A 16,392-nucleotide genomic window follows, 5' to 3' on the forward strand; every position below is an offset into this window, starting at 1 on the left:
TTTGTGCATTTTCGAAGCACCTTCAACTTATAGAAATTAAATCTAGAAACATGACAGATATACGGAATGCCCTTTCACAGTATTTCAGAACATTTAGACCACCAAGAAAAATCATTTGCGACCATGAAGCAGCTTTTACTAGCATTCAGTTCCAAGACTTTTTAGCTAATTTCGGAACCGTAATAGAATTCGCTTCCTCATCAGAATCAAATGGCCAAATAGAAAAAACTCATAGTACTATCATTGAAATTTATAATACCAACAAACACAAATTCATCAATAATTCATCTCCTGAAATAGTGCAAATAGCAAATGCAATGTACAACGATACTGTTCATTCAGTCACCACTTATACCCCTAATGAAATTATTTGAAATTATAACCTGGATTAAGGTTATACGATGAACCCACCAGAAATAGCCGATAACGCCGACAAAATTTTCAAAAACGTAAAAAAGAACCTTCAGCTAGCTGCAAATAGAATGAAAAAAAATAACGAAAAAAAAGAAATTGCACCTGATGTAAATGAAGGACATGATGTTTATATAAAGAAAAACACTAGAAAAAAGCTAGATCCACGCTTTTCAAAATCAAAATGTTTGGTAAATAATGAAAAAACCATTCAAATTGGACCAAGAAATGTCAAACGCAATAAAAATAAAATAAAACGCATAAGAACATAATTGTACATGAAACTAATATTTTTTATATATTTACAGGATTTGACGTCTCAAAAACAAAAAAAAAAGAACAGACGACTGGCTGAGCACAATTTTTTATTTTTTTCATTCTCTTTTTAGCAAAAAAAAAACTAAAGAAGAAGAAAACAAAAGGATCGCAGTGGAACGACTCATTGTCGCTCATTTAAATTTAAAGCATTTAAATTAGGAAAAGAATCGAGAAATCGAGGGAATCACAGGAAATAGCAAATTAAACTATTAATTGAAAAATGAATAATTTTGAATTTAAATTTTTTCTGCTGCACGACAAGACGTCGTCAGAATAGTTATGTTGATGGTCATTCTAATGATAGCTCATATTAAAGCCCAAGAATTAAAAATAACTAGTTTGATTGATCAACCAATTTTAATTCTAGAGAAACATAATTGCAAAATTCAAATCGGTAATATCAATATAATACATGAGGTAAACATAACAGAAATTGAAAATACAATGCACCTATTAACTCAAGTAGCTTTTCGCCCAACCAATAGTCCTCTATCAATAATTGCGAAGCATAAGGTTAGAAACTTATATTCTAATTTTAATCTCATAAGACCAAGGAAGCGTTTGATAAGAAGCGTAGAAGCTATAGGCTCGGTTTGGAAATGGATTGGAGGAAGCCCGGATGCACATGACCTGCAAATCATCAACAGTACAATGAACGATTTGATAGAGAGTAATAATCAGCAATTCCTAGTAAATGAAAATCTTGGAATGAAAATTAAAAACCTCACCAACGAAATGAAGCAGATGATTGAAAATAGAAACGACATTCTTCTTAATGAATTAGACATGCTGACGGCAATTATCAATATAGATACAATTAACAAGATATTAGAAGATATACAAGAAGCGATATCGTTATCCAAAATGTCTATTACAAGCAGCAAACTTCTATCACCACGGGAAATTGCTATTATACAACAGCTATTAGAAGACCAAGGAGTTAAAAGCGATATTCCTGACGAGATCATTTCTTATGTCACACCTAAAATAGCAGTCAACAACAACAAACTGCTCTACATACTTAAAGTGCCAGAGTTGCAAAAAGAGGAGTCAAAAGTAATAGAAATACTAGCACTGAATCACAATAACTCGTTAATCAAAGACTATCCAAGGCAACTCGTGAAACAGAAAAAGAAACTATATACAACAAAGAATCCAGAGAAATACGTACAAAAGTATTCTGATATCATGGATTTTTTTGATAACTGCATCGCTCCATTAGTAATGGGGAAAGAGAGCCATTGTATAGTAGTTCCGGAAAACGAAACAACAGCTAAAATGATAGGTGATAATCAACTTCTTATTGAAAACGCAAAACATCATTTGGTAACATCCGATTGTGGACCGAACGATCGACATTTGAATGGAAACTTCTTATTAACTTTTTCTAACTGCACCATACAATTCAGAAACAAAAGCTTCACATCAGAAGAAATCCATGTCAAGATTCCAGCTGTATATGGGACAGTATTCAACATCGCAATTCATCGAAAAGTTGTCGAAACTCCTTTAGCCTCCTTGGATGATAGAACATTGACGAATCGCAAACACATCGAACACATCTACTTGCAACAATATAAAAATATTACTTGGAATTGGAGCTTATTAACTGGACTGGGACTGTCCACTACAGTATCTATTGCCATTATCATATTTGTCTATTTTTACTTTAGTCGTTTCATCTCAGCCATATCAAATCAGATAGAAAAGAGGAAATCCCGCTCACAGAAGTCGTCACGAAACCATCGTAGAGAAAATAATCTCGAAGACAGTTTAAACGCATGAGGACACGCTTTTTTTACCCCCTGGAGGAGTTATGTGGCATTGGACACCAGCACGTGGCACGACACAATGCTTTACCATATTGCAGCGCGGCACATTCCATCTCTTCTAGTTCCCACGGGCGCGCATCATCGGACACCAGCCGGGCCGGCAACGCAGACAGCACGGTCGCGCGGCATCGGACACCAGCCGGACGCAGACAGCTCCCACAAACATACACCGCCAACCGAGGTAGAATTAATGTGAGAGTTTAGTTTTAGTTTAGAACTCATCGGAGTAACATTTAATCTTTTTTGAATAAAAAGCCGAATAATAAATGTACACCGCATAATTATATGAAGGGAATCGATTAGAATAATTTAATACGAGAGAAGTGACGAACCCCACCCTTTTAAAAGATGTTAGAAAAGTCATCGATTTTAAAGACATGAAGAGCGATTAAAATCTTCCCAAATCTTCACAAACCATCCCATCGACAGCTCAAAAACAAACCCACCCTAAGCGTCTACCTTCATCCATCAATGCGGCAGTGTTCGATAAGCAAACCCAACCACAGCTCAAAACCACAATCGTGCACTCGAAACTATCCCTAACAAGCAATTCAACAAGCGAAGTACCACCGAAATGCAATCATTTCGAAACTGCCTCTCAAGCATCATCGTAGCACTTGCCGTCGTTCGAGAAGACGGCGTTTTCCCGTCGAGAAGACAGCCAGCCACAGTCGTTCTCATCCGACTCAAGATCATCACACGGGCAGTGTCACACACCCATCACACGCGCCCCTTGTGCACTTGCTTCTCATATGTGCTCAACCTGCTATCATCCTTCCTTCCGGTGTGCCGGAAATGACAGTAACAATAATAAACTTCGCAGGACACGAGCCTTACAGTCAAACTGCTTCCTCTTGTCGCTTCCTCTCCTCTCTTTCGTCCCTCTGCAGCTGCAACCATCCTTCGCCCGTTCTTCGAATCGGCGAAATCCGACCGACGGCCTCCCCAAAGCTCCACGGGACTTCGATTCCGGGAGATCGGTTTTCGGGCTTTCGAGCGGTGTGTGTGTGTGTGTACAGGGCAAGCGAGTGATTTTTCAAACGCCAAAACCAGATTCTTCGCCCGATATCTTGTTAAAAATCACCCAAATGCGCCCTCTGCGCTGGTTTGGCACGGTTTCGACTCCAGCAGCGTTCGGGATGTGAAATCAATCTCCCGCCACCCGCGTGTGCAATCCGGTCCCGGAAAAAAAACCGGATGAAGGTTTTTGGTACGAAAGCGAGGCGGAGTGGAGGAACACCGAGACACCGAAGCAGCCACGTTTAGTCGAGGGACGTTTGATGGTTGTACTCGGAAAAAAAACGCACCAAAATAGGTAGCTTGTCAAAGGACACCGAAAAAAGTACATGACATGTACAGATGCGTACTGGAAGGCGGCGTTAGAGTTGTTTTAAAAGTTCAAAAATTGTTTTACAATAATTTAGATAGGTGTCAGTTGAAGCAAACTGAGCATGAAGTTGTACATTTTGGGAAGATATTTAATTAAATTAATAAACACTTATGTCAACGTGTTCAGCGTAGTTCGTAGTTTCAGCGACAAAAATTTAAACATTCCAAAAATAGAGCCCAATCAAACAAATATTTACCTTCCCTAGGTGCAGTTTAGTAACAGCATGCAGCCATCAAAACAGACTCTCCACCTTTTCCCCTATCAGGTGCTCCATTCCCTTCCCAAATGTACAATAAACTGCCCAAAAAATTTACACCAATTTTTGCACGACTGGCGATGACAGAAACAAATTAACGCGCTGCGAACGATTTCAAACCTAGCTGGAGTGACCCGGTTTTCACCCGGTGCTATGCCCAACCGTCACTGACACCTAGGCCGTACTGCGTGCAAATAAAACAAACGATTTAACGCAACCTGGATGAATAATGGACCGCTGGGTGACGGCAACAAAGGGCCACATTTGAAGGAAATGCATGATTTCTTGCCATTTTTATGCCTAAACATCCTTCACCCTGTACAAATTAAGCTTCCTTTCAGTGCGTTCTAAACCAACGCCAAATAAACTGACCTTTAACAAAATGTCAACCCTGGCCCGAGAACATCTCACTCCACAGTTTAAAACTTTTGTCGGTTCGTGCTGTTTGCATTCCCTTGCGCACAGGTACGAGGTTGCGGATTCTATTTTCCACGACGTTCATCAACAATCAGACTGTACTCGGAAAAAAATTTGGCTACATTTTTCTCCCATCCGACGGCCACCCGTGAAGAGCAGCTGTCAGCGGCAAACGATGCGTCTGGTGGAAATTAGCTAAGGAGCCCCGTAGCGACCGTGGCCGGGCGCATTCCCGGTTCACCGTTGGACACTTTCGCCGAATCGAGCCCAAGAATGTAAAATGTTAGCAGCACGGCCTGCTGTAAACCGAGCTTGTTAATAGATTGTAACCTTTCAGTGAACGAAGGATCAGTGTTCAGTGAACGAAGGTAAGTATTTCATTGTATCTGTTTTATACTAGAAATATTTATCATGTTATTATTTTTTTCTTTTTCGGTGAAAGTAGTTATTGAAGGGCCCCCCAAACATGATTATGTGTTGAACACATTTTTATAATTAATCTTGTGTTGCAGCTAATAGATCATAAATCTAACCCTATATTGGAGAAAGAACGTGGCCGGGCGCATTCACGGTTCACCGTTGGACACTTTCGACGAATCGAGCCCAAGAATGTAAAATGTTAGCAGCACGGCCTGCTGTAAACCGAGCTTCTTAATAGATTGTAACCTTTCAGTGAACGAAGGATAAGTGTACAGTGAACGAGGGTAAGTATTTCATTGTATCTGTACTAAAAATATTTATCATGTTAATATTTTTTTTCTTTTTCGGTGAAAGTAGTTATTAAAGGGCCCCCAAACATGATTATGTGTTGAACACATTTTTATAATTAATCTTGTGTTGCAGCTAATAGATCATAAATCTAACCCTATATTGGAGAACGAACAAAAAAACTGAAAAAAATATCAGAAACACCTGATAAGCTCTACAGGGTGACATGTTAGAAGTGATGGCACTTATTTGAGTTGCCTCGTATTGTGTTTTCTGTCACTGAGTGTCAAACACATGGGTATATTTTGGTAGATTAACTTGTTCACTATGTATAGCTCAAAATGTACACTTAGTGTTTAGTTCAGTTTTCACATGAACAATTACAGGCCACGATTTATTGGTCAGTTCCCATGATTTTTTGGTGCGTTCCCACGATTTTTTAATCGTATCCCATAGATTTTTGGTTCGTTCCCATAATTTAAATGGTATTTTCCGATTGGATATCAATACAATTGTACCAAAAAATTCAGGGAAGCGGCCAAAAAATTATGGGAACGCACCAAAAAAACATGGGAACCCACCAAAAATTGATGGGAGCCAACAAATAAATCGTGGGAAACCCTGTATAGTTCAAGATTCAAGCCGCGAACAAGATTTTTTTTGCATTTATAACTTTTTCCAACATTCCGATTTGACCGAAACTGGCTCATCTCAATTTAAGTCGATTATTCGTCTACCGGACCATCAAGCGACACGAGAAGACAAGAAAGGTTGTTCCAAAGAAGAAACCGGACAAAAAACGGAGAGTCTGGACTCCGACTCTGGATATAAGACTCCTCGTTAATAAGTGAAAAGGTGAAATATTTCAAATACTTTAAGTGAAAACCAAGTTCAATACTAAAAAATGTGATTTAAAACGATTTCGATGAGAAATCCAACCTTAATTCAAATTAAATAAAAAAATGGTTTCAATTTTGTTACATAAACAATGTGTATATTTTAGTGGTAGGTCATACGATTCATTTCACAACCCGACCCGGAGTAGGATGCGAGCCATTCGGAATCGATTCCGACCCGTGGGTGCAACGAGTTCGGGTCTAGTTAGATTGAACCTATCTTGACTCGACCCGACCCGAACTCGCTGCTCCAACGGGTCGGAGTCGCTTATGCTTTCTCGCACCTACTCATGAGTCGGGTCTACCCGAACTCGCTGCACCCGCTAATCGGACTAAACCCACCTTGGCCCGACCCGTCTCGGACTCGTTGCACCAACGGCTCGGAGTCGCTTATGCTTTCTTGCACCTACCGGAGTCGTTGCAACTACTAAACCTACTTGTACCTTCTGGGTCGACCCGAACGAATCCGGGTCGCTTACGGATAGCTCCGACCCGATAGGTTCGGGTCGACCCGCCCATCACTAGTATATTTTTTGTGATGCCACCCTATATATTTTAAAATAATGTTCAAAAATATGAAACTACTAATAAAAGCATTTTTAAACAAACTATTTAAAAAAGATTTCATGAAATATAATTCTTTATCCACAAAATAGTATAAATAAGCATCTAAGTTTATGCTAAATGATAAACCATTAAAAATTAATTATTTAAATTGAATTAAAAAAACAGAAAAAATGCTAAGCTTTTTGAAACTGTGCATTAGAAATGGCAGGAGCAAAAAATTGTAGCAAAATGTTTGACCATTTCAAATTGAGAAAAAATCGTAAAACAGTCAAATCAACAGAAAATTGCTGGCAATGAAGAGATGCAGCGTCTACATGTATGCAAATCAAAGAAAAACAGAGAAGATACGTAGACTGAACTAGAAATAAAGCATTCAAATAAGTATAAAATTCTCAAAACATAATGCATTTTGCCCAAAAATAATGAACAAACTTGAAAGCAGTAATATAAATAAAATAAACGTGAAAAAAAACAAGTCGCTCCAAGCAAACGCTACATCAATTAACAAGACATCCCAAATCGTCATCAATAGCAATACACTCTCAAACGGCTAGATATTATGACGGCCCAAAGTAAGCGCGTATTACTAACCCCATCCAGCTACTACTTGTCAGGCCTGTGCGATGCATAACGTCCACCAGTCCGCTCACAAGACAACAAAACATTGCCCCGGCGGCTCGGTTCTACCGTCTCATGCACATATGCACATGATAGTACCTACAAACGTGAATGAAAGTTACGCTGCTCCTTCCGCTCTCCACCCTCTACCCTCCCAACCGCAACACAAGGCTCTCGCAAAGTCTTGATGTACCGTAAGCATCAGTGCGTAAGGCACCGGCAAGCACACCCACGTCACATATCAAACCATGATGTGGATTTTAGCAGCACTCCCCAGGGATAGGATATACCCCCACAGCTTACACTAAAACCGAGATCCGATCCGAGATACAAGCGCAATCTTGCCCGGTTTTGCGTGCACCACCCTTCAAAGATGTCACTCGCAAAAGTGCACCGGCCTCCCGATTGCACCACCGGCAGCCCTCCCGAGGTCTTGGACCTTCGGGAAGATGAAACAAATTAGCCACCCTCCCCCCGCTTCTGCTCAATCCCTCCAACTCGGCGTACCTTGACGGAGATCTTGTACAGCGCCACATCGGGCATGCAAACCGTTCTGCACACAAGACGTCAGTGAAGGAAATGCGCAAGGATGTCTGACGGAGCCTTTCGGCTGTTCCCGAACCTCGGCTGGTGCGGGAAATCACAGACAGATCCAATTTCGGAGTCGGACCATAAAGCGTAAAGCGCCGGGCGAGATGCATGCGAGAATACGCACCAACTTGCGGTGCGGACCCACCACAGTTTACCAAACCTGCACCGAAATCGTATGTGGTCGCGAAATTACATTCCCTTACCACCCGGCCAGCACTTTGGTTCGGCGGTTAGTTCAATTAAATTAGAAATACACCGGAGTTGTTGGCGAATATGTCGGAACTGCTAATCGCAACTGTCAAACTGCACCGTAAGCGCACAGGATTCGGGAGGGAATGATCAAACGATTGCGATTGCAGCTCGCTGTCGCTGCAGTTGCTGTGTGTATGTGTGTGTGTTGAGGGGGATAAATTACATTCCCGGGTGCATTGAAGCCGTGTGTGCACCATCGCGAGAGAAGATAACGATTCTTGGATGAAATGAGGGATATCCAACGGGTTTTGATTACCTGCGTTTCGTAGAGTCGTGCCGGTTCTGACGGATCCCAGCATGCTGTTACTTTTGAACGATTTTGATGTCAATTTAACGGAAAATAAATCATTCACACAAATGTTTATGAAACATGGATCAAAAGAATCTATATTTGAATATATTATAATAAATTTTGAATAAAAAGTTGCAAACGCTCTATCTTGGTGTTATAAAATATGTAACAATTTAATTTAGCGTCTCTCAACTACACAGAACTACTTTTTACCACACCATCAACCCTTCGCTTCCTTCCCCTTCCCTTCGTCTGCTTCTCCACCGCACCGCCACACTCGCGACACTTCCCATCACCGTCCAGCTGGTGCCGCCTAAAGAAGCGCAACTCTTTTTCGACCTTTTCAATCTCCTCCAGCAGTTGATACGCTTCCCTCGCTGTTTCGCGCCGTTTCGCATCGTACTGCAAATAGATGTGCCGCTGCCCGGCACCACAGTCACCGCTGCCTCCCGGCCTACGCCAGTGGTAATTGCATACCATCCACCGTCTATTTCCCAGCCGCGAGCACGGCATTATCGAGCGCTGGCTAAACATGCGCAGGCACGTGCCGTGGTACAGATGACCACATCTTACCGCTACGACACCTTCGATCAGCCAGTGGTTGCAGATGGTACAAATTGGAAGCATGGCGGACGATTTCGCTTTTATTTTGCTTTCTTGTCGAGAGGGGCCATTTTTCTTAGCTTACTTAGGATTGTTTTGGATAACCTTGAGGGGAGATAAACGTTTAGATTGCTATGAAGATTGGGAAGGATAGCATCGTCATCCAAGTGAGCATCTTCTTCCAGTGTTAAAGGGTTGTACAACCAATCTTCTACATCGTTGCGTTTCTATCCGAATTCTGTTGTTATTTCCGGAAGCGAAGGTAAAGTATCTGATCGCTTTCTTTAGTATTAGTAATGCTGAAAGTATTTATACATTTACCAACATACATGTCTTGCACTCTTGAGGCTGTGGCAAATTAAGTACTTAAAACCTATCCTACACATAAGTCCTAAATTATTCCCCTAACATCTCCCTTTATCCAGTGTCGTCAAAATTGTAAATTAATAAAATGTTCTCTTTAAATGCGTTGGTCGTTAAATTCAAATCAAAGTAATGAGACCATGTTTTGAATTGCCTTGTCATAGCTAGTAACGGTTCGTTGTATCGATATAAGATACGCCTGTTCTCGCCGACAAGTAAGTTACGAGAGCGAAGAGGTCTCGAAGTCGCGTAGATATTGATCTTCTCTAGAAAATAAGGGTCGTCTATTTCGTTTTTTAATATTTTGGCTACAAATACACATTGGTTAACCCTAAAACGGTGTTCCAACGGATCTACATTATCTATTGAATATTACAGACATTGAACATGATTTATCCAGATCTTAAATATATATCAGTTCAAATTCTTGATCTGGACTTCATCTGAATCATCTAGGGATCTCCCGAATTGATCTGGGTCATCCAGGAGATATCTCTCAAACTTAAAATCCAGACAGTTTAGAACCACTTCAGCTGCAATGCCTTTGTCTGCCAATCCCAGATATTGAAGGCATTCAAGCTGTTTGGGAACTACAGGTTGATTCAACCAATGCAGCTACTTTACATGTTAGCAACCAGAGAGGACTTGAAATATATGAGTTCAGTAGCATCTTCATGACATGTTCGGAACAATTAATCCTGTAATGATATTCAAATTATGAGACATTTTATAGACAGACTGTAGCGGCTTCTTGAACGAAGTTTGACGTACACATTGTACGTGTCATTTTATTGAATTGCTCTTTCAAGGTAGGTTAGGTTGTACACCTAACTTATTGCCCTCGAATGGACTGTTTATATAACAAAAAGATCAAGCTATTCGTGTCAAAATCGTGAGACGTTCACATGCCTCGCAAAATGCTTAAAATTGAAGCGAAGTCATATTAAATTTGAAAAAAAAAACTGCAGACAGCAGTGATTGTGTCCAACCTACCCTCACAACTGCTCTTTTGAGAGTTGTTATGCTCCTTATTGATTTCTTGCCACTGGATGATTGTCTTGTAGTTCCTTGTAGATATGGATGAAACGATACTTCCATATTTCACGCCCATCAGTGACTAATCCAACGCCTTTTTCAATTGCTTAGTAACCGAAAGCTGAACGCAATCTATCTTATTTATCCCTCGATTTAAGACCGGGATCTTATCCTCCTGTCATACTCAAATACTAATATTCGTCTAAACAACCTGCAACGACCACTACACACACCTCTGAAAGTTCGCTTATTTAATCATATTCACAAGTTCCTGGAACTGAAATGTTGCACAGCCCAATTTACACTTTGCTTGAGCCACTCCCTTCCGTTCGTTGCTTTCTTTTTATGCTTCCAATTGCAACATTACATTCATCTGACACACAATTTTCCACACACACACACACACACACACACACACACACACACACACACACACACACACACACACACACACACACACACACACACACACACACACACACACACACACACACTGCAGCATACCCGACGTGATGAAAGCGTTCGACCGTCATCGCAACCCGGTAGGCGGACACAATTTTCAACTGGCCATAGTTGTCGCTCTGTCAGCGACAGCTTTCTTTTGGCAAGCGCAAAGCGAACAACCCCACCAGCTTCACTTCCGTACACCCCCCCTCACCATCCGAAAAGCGTCACACATATACAACAAGGTACACTAAATGGGGACCACGTGGAAAACACATTAATGGTTCCGGGCAGCACGACAGACGACGAAATGGTAAAAAAAACAACACCCTGCCCTCCCTCAACCCACCACGCAGGCATGTTGTGCTGTAACGGAAATCTCCCGCACATAATTACATTTCGCAAATGCAGCAGGGCAGCCCCGGCACCCGCACTCACCATCCGCCAAATCCTCGATGTAACCGGTCGACTGTGGCTGATGTGTTCGGTAATTGATTTTATTGAAAATTAATAATGTCAAAAGCTTGCCGGTCGGAAGCCATCACATCTGCTTTTTGGAGCTTGGAGATGGGGTAGAGGTGGAGGTCGTTTTTTTTATCCTAGCGCAACGGTGCCGCCATTCTTTTCATTGACTGTTTTGGTGGGTGTGTTTCGGATGCGTTGTGGTTGTGTTTGGAAGGGGACTTTTTTTGACAAATCAGGAAATTTGTGGCAAGGGTAGGTAAAATGTACAGTAGGGTAAGAAACACGAACTGGAGGGTAAATCATACACATAATCGTGCTTTTGATTGATTTGTCTAGCCGCAATACGAAACCATTTACCAATTCATTTACCTATGCTGAAGGTGGGAGTGAAACAGGAGTGGAAAGCAATTTATTCCAATGGGTGGAATGGAATGTGTAAACACTCGCCAGAATGGTACATAGCGATGTCTGTAAATTTGGCCGTTCCAGTAAAAATACGGCAAAAAATGTAACGGTTAATGTAACTAGATTTTGCAATTTATTTTATTACTTACAAATATCAAAGCTTAGTGAATTGAAGTCTTCAAGCTTAAAGCAACAAGTTTATTTCTTGTACTGTTCTTTTTACCATTTGTTGAATGTTTTCTACTCATTTTGCCTCATTTTTGACATTTATTATATATTTTAAGCCTAAAAGACCTATATATTCATGAAATTGCATAATTTCAGGCGCCATGACATAACTTTAGGCGCATTGGTATTAATGCCATAATTGCATACAATTAGGCGTTATATCTTATATTGTGTATAAAAAAAAAGCAGATCCACCTCTCCCATCTTGTTATTCTATTAAAATTTAAATCTTTTAGAAATGCATAGCAATCTCTCTTTCTCATTGCTTTAGGATCAATGATTCCGGTCGCAGTCATTTGAGAAGTAATATTCATTTTATTTACAAACTTAGGATCTGCAATATACCTTTATCTTATTTCCCTACAAAACTATTAACCTCACAGCACTAACCCGAAACAACGATCGATCTGATTTGTTTCCATATTACATCCCTAGTTCTTAGTTCTACTTTTCCAATATATAGGCACCCTGACTCTTTCACGCCAAGTGCTTTATGCTTATGTTTTATTACAACAGACCACTACTAGTGCACCGTTCGAGCGCTGTGATCGATTTTTCTTCCTTCCTTCCAAGCTAGTGTTATATTATTTTAATTTTTCCCAACTTCGCTGTTTGAAAACTCTCAACAACCAAAAACGGGATAAGCAGTCTATCCGCTGCTCGCACAGTGGCAAATTACTGGAAACTTCCTCCTTACCTTCTACTTAAGAATCGAACCAAAATTGTGCTACACGGGGGAGAAAAAAATCAAGTTTGTTGAACAGGTCCTTCCAGGGACCGACCCAACCAGCCTTTCAGCTCGATGACATCGTGGACGGGTTTGGTGACGGTTGCGTTTGTTGAGGGTTTAGTGAAATAAATTTTCTTTAAAATTCAATTAAGTAAACTTTCGATCGCTCCCGCCCCTTTTGCCATTGGTATTGGAATTTAAACTCCCGTTTAAACTACTGCAATGAAGCATTGCAGGTGTGGAAAGTTACGGTGTGGAAAAAAGCTGTAATACGCTGTAACAGCAGCAGATGGTATTGGTTGGGAGTTGTGCGAACGGTTCTAACCGAGTCTATAAGAATCCTATGCAATGGACGACCGAGGGATTGTGCTAGTGAGGAAAAGGTTCGAAAGGTTTGCAAAGAGAAATTCAAATTTTGCATTCGAAATTCATTAAAAAATTCAATACAATTTACCTTAATATGCTTGTTTATTTGTGCGCTCATTTCCACTAAATGGGAAGCAAGGTCCTTCAACTCGTACATTGATGAGAGTTGCAGCTGTTCGCATCAAACTGATTGAGAGAATAGTTTTGTAATGCAAAAAGTACGAGAATTGCACCTATAAGCATTAAAACTGCAATCAATCTATCTTATTCAATTCCAATCCAAATCCAGTTCAAACACAATACTTCAAAATGAAGCTTCTATATCCCTTGAATATATCTGCCTTGCTAGGCTTACGATATGCAATAGAACATGAAAATTTGTAGTGAAAATTGTGACCAACAGTGGACAGCTAATAATATTACAAGAACATCCCTAGTTGTAGTATCTATAAGCTTTAATTTTCGAATGCACAGTTGAATACATCAATCGATTGATGCAATGCAAGAAACTGAATCGCTAATTGAAAAATGACCAACTTGTCAACGAAATATATCCCACCCGATAGCATGCCAACTCTTAACTGCATTTTTTGCACTCTCTCTACTCACTCTCTCTCTCTCTCTGTCTCTCTCTCTGTTTCTCTTTCCCATGCATTCCTACTACGCTATCCAACTTCATGCCAATTCCCAATTTCCTCAATCAGTTGCAGTTAAAAGCACAATTTCCTCCTGCACATTTCCTGTCCAATCTTTCTCTCCTTCTCCTGTGACCAACAGCAACCATAATGTTCCGACCATCCGGTGTGCGGTGTAAAATATTTATGGAAATCGAAAATCATTAATTACATCTGTGCCACTTCCAATAACGATGCGCCACGTGCAGTCCCGAGCAGCATCAGCAACAGCAGCAGACGTAGTTCGTTTGACTTCTTTGAGGGTGAGGGGTTTGTCCTGCCTGGTGGGGAGCTTTTTGAAGAATTTTTGACAACATGCCACCCACAGCCACACAAAAAAAAACACAAAAGCGAAATGAAAGAACCTTGCGTGGGGGAATCTGGCACTCTACCCAGTGTCTTAGTGGCACTCCTTCTCCACAGAAGGTAGCCATCTGCATGGCATTGAAGTTGGCACGATCAGTCCTGCTTCGTCTTGCAAGCGAGCAATAAAAAAACCGGTGAGCTACCCATCGACCAGGAAGACGTCGGTGATGCCAATAAGAAAAACGATACCGCTCGGTATCAGGTGCGACTGGCATATGCTGGATTGTGGAATATAAATGGTTTGGTTTGGTTTTCGTTTCTGTTTTCGAGACAGCTTTTAACTACCTCAAAACTTCAAAATAGTGACTAAAACTAAATAAAGAGGCGAAATGGAAGTTCCAAAACGCATATGGTTGTTTGTGAAATTTGCTGCAAATTCTTACTCGAGTCTTGTTTCTTAGAACACTCTCAACTTCCTTACATTGCCTGCTATTAGCAATGGCATGCATTTGAGTGATTTTGTAAACTTAACTTGCTGCCACAAGGGGTACTACACACCCGGTGGGAGTTTTCAGTTAGAAGAGTTGCTTTGCCCTTGATCCTTACCTTCCCGGAGTGGAATTGATGCGCCAGTGGTTAGAGAAACGCGTCGACCCAATCTCCCCAAACTCTGTGTATTGCGTGGTTTTATCTTATTATTTAGTTCACCCGACGAGATAAGACGGATGCCAAATGCAGAACTACTGTTCCTGTTCACCGACGAGGAGCGAGAGAAGGAGAGTGAGGCTGGGAAAACGGGTGTCCCTGGTACCGGTAACCCATGTTGTCGTTACGTCATGGCCAGTGATTCAAAAGTTTTCACCTTCATCCACGTGGCTGGCAAGACAAGAGGGCTGCACCACACACAAGTGTACCGGATCACTCAAGCATCCGACCGAACTCAGGTAAAAAGGACGGGGGAAGTCGTAAGTCGAGAGAGACCACCGTGTGGGGTGAAAATTGAGTTTTGGCCGGAAAACTGTTAGCGCATCTATCGGTGGGACTAATCCACAACCAACAATCATGACTTTGGGGTGGAAGGGCACAGAAAGGGGAGGGAAGTATTTTTCTTTCTTTCGCTGTACTTTTCCTTTTGCTTCGTGCTTTCGGGGAGCTATTTTAGGCTGCATCGGGTGCTGTGTTGGGCACTGCTTTCGACAGTAGGAAAAATCAAACAACCTCTCCTGCTGACAGCTAAGAGGGAGCTTTCAGATAAGGAAGGAGAACGAGTTCGACTAGCTGGGTTGGTGCTGTCTATTCTGGGAATTCTTGAATTCTCTAACATGAAGAATTGTTATTCAACAGTTCAACAATTAATCAGGTTAAAATAGTGAAATAAAATTAAAAGATTAAGGCAGTCTTGTCTATTTAAGCCTAATAATCTGAACTATCTGGAACTTATTTTGTTACTTTGAATTTTGATGTTTTAGTTAATTCTTTTTCATTGATCGGTCATTCCAAGTTATTCTTTTATTTATTTTTAAGATTTATAACTCCGTGTGTTGTTTCTCTTAAAAGTTTAGATATTTCTGTTTGCATGTTTAATGCTTATCTTTTCATACATTTTTTTCATATTACTTGTTTGTTAGTTTTTTCATTTTTCTTAGTTTTTTTTCGGGATTTATAATATTCTTTCAAATTATATTAGTTCTCTTTCATTGTATATTTTGTTTGATTGTATTATATTTTCCATTCGAAGTTGAATGTTTCTCTTTCTTGTTTTACATTCAAAGTATGATATTTTTGGATCGATCATTCGGCCGGTCTCGTGGTACAGTCGACTACCCTTATTGTTTCGAATTCAACTCCGTCGGCTCCTCAACGGCAGCGAACAAGGAAATTAACAATCGTTCTTAACAACAAAATCAACTAATACTTTTTTTAGTCACTAGTCTAGTCTATCACTGGGAGGTACAAGTTGTCTGTTGGCGAAGATCGACCTTGACAACCGATGTGTCCAAACCTATCTCCTGTCATTTGCTTGTTTGTTTATGTTTTCGCATACCATAAAAAGGGCTCGCGGTTTGTCGACACAGTTACTAGTAACATGTACGATTTGATAATATGCCCGTCATGGGATCAAGCCCCAAATGGACCGTGCCCCCATACGAAAGGCTGACTATCCTTCTATGGGGGTAAATCATTAAGTCACTGGAATCCAAACCCTCTAGTGGTACAGAGCCCAG

Source organism: Anopheles merus, chromosome 3L (genome assembly GCF_017562075.2).
Source record: "Anopheles merus strain MAF chromosome 3L, AmerM5.1, whole genome shotgun sequence".
NCBI classification, from domain to species: domain Eukaryota; kingdom Metazoa; phylum Arthropoda; class Insecta; order Diptera; family Culicidae; genus Anopheles; species Anopheles merus.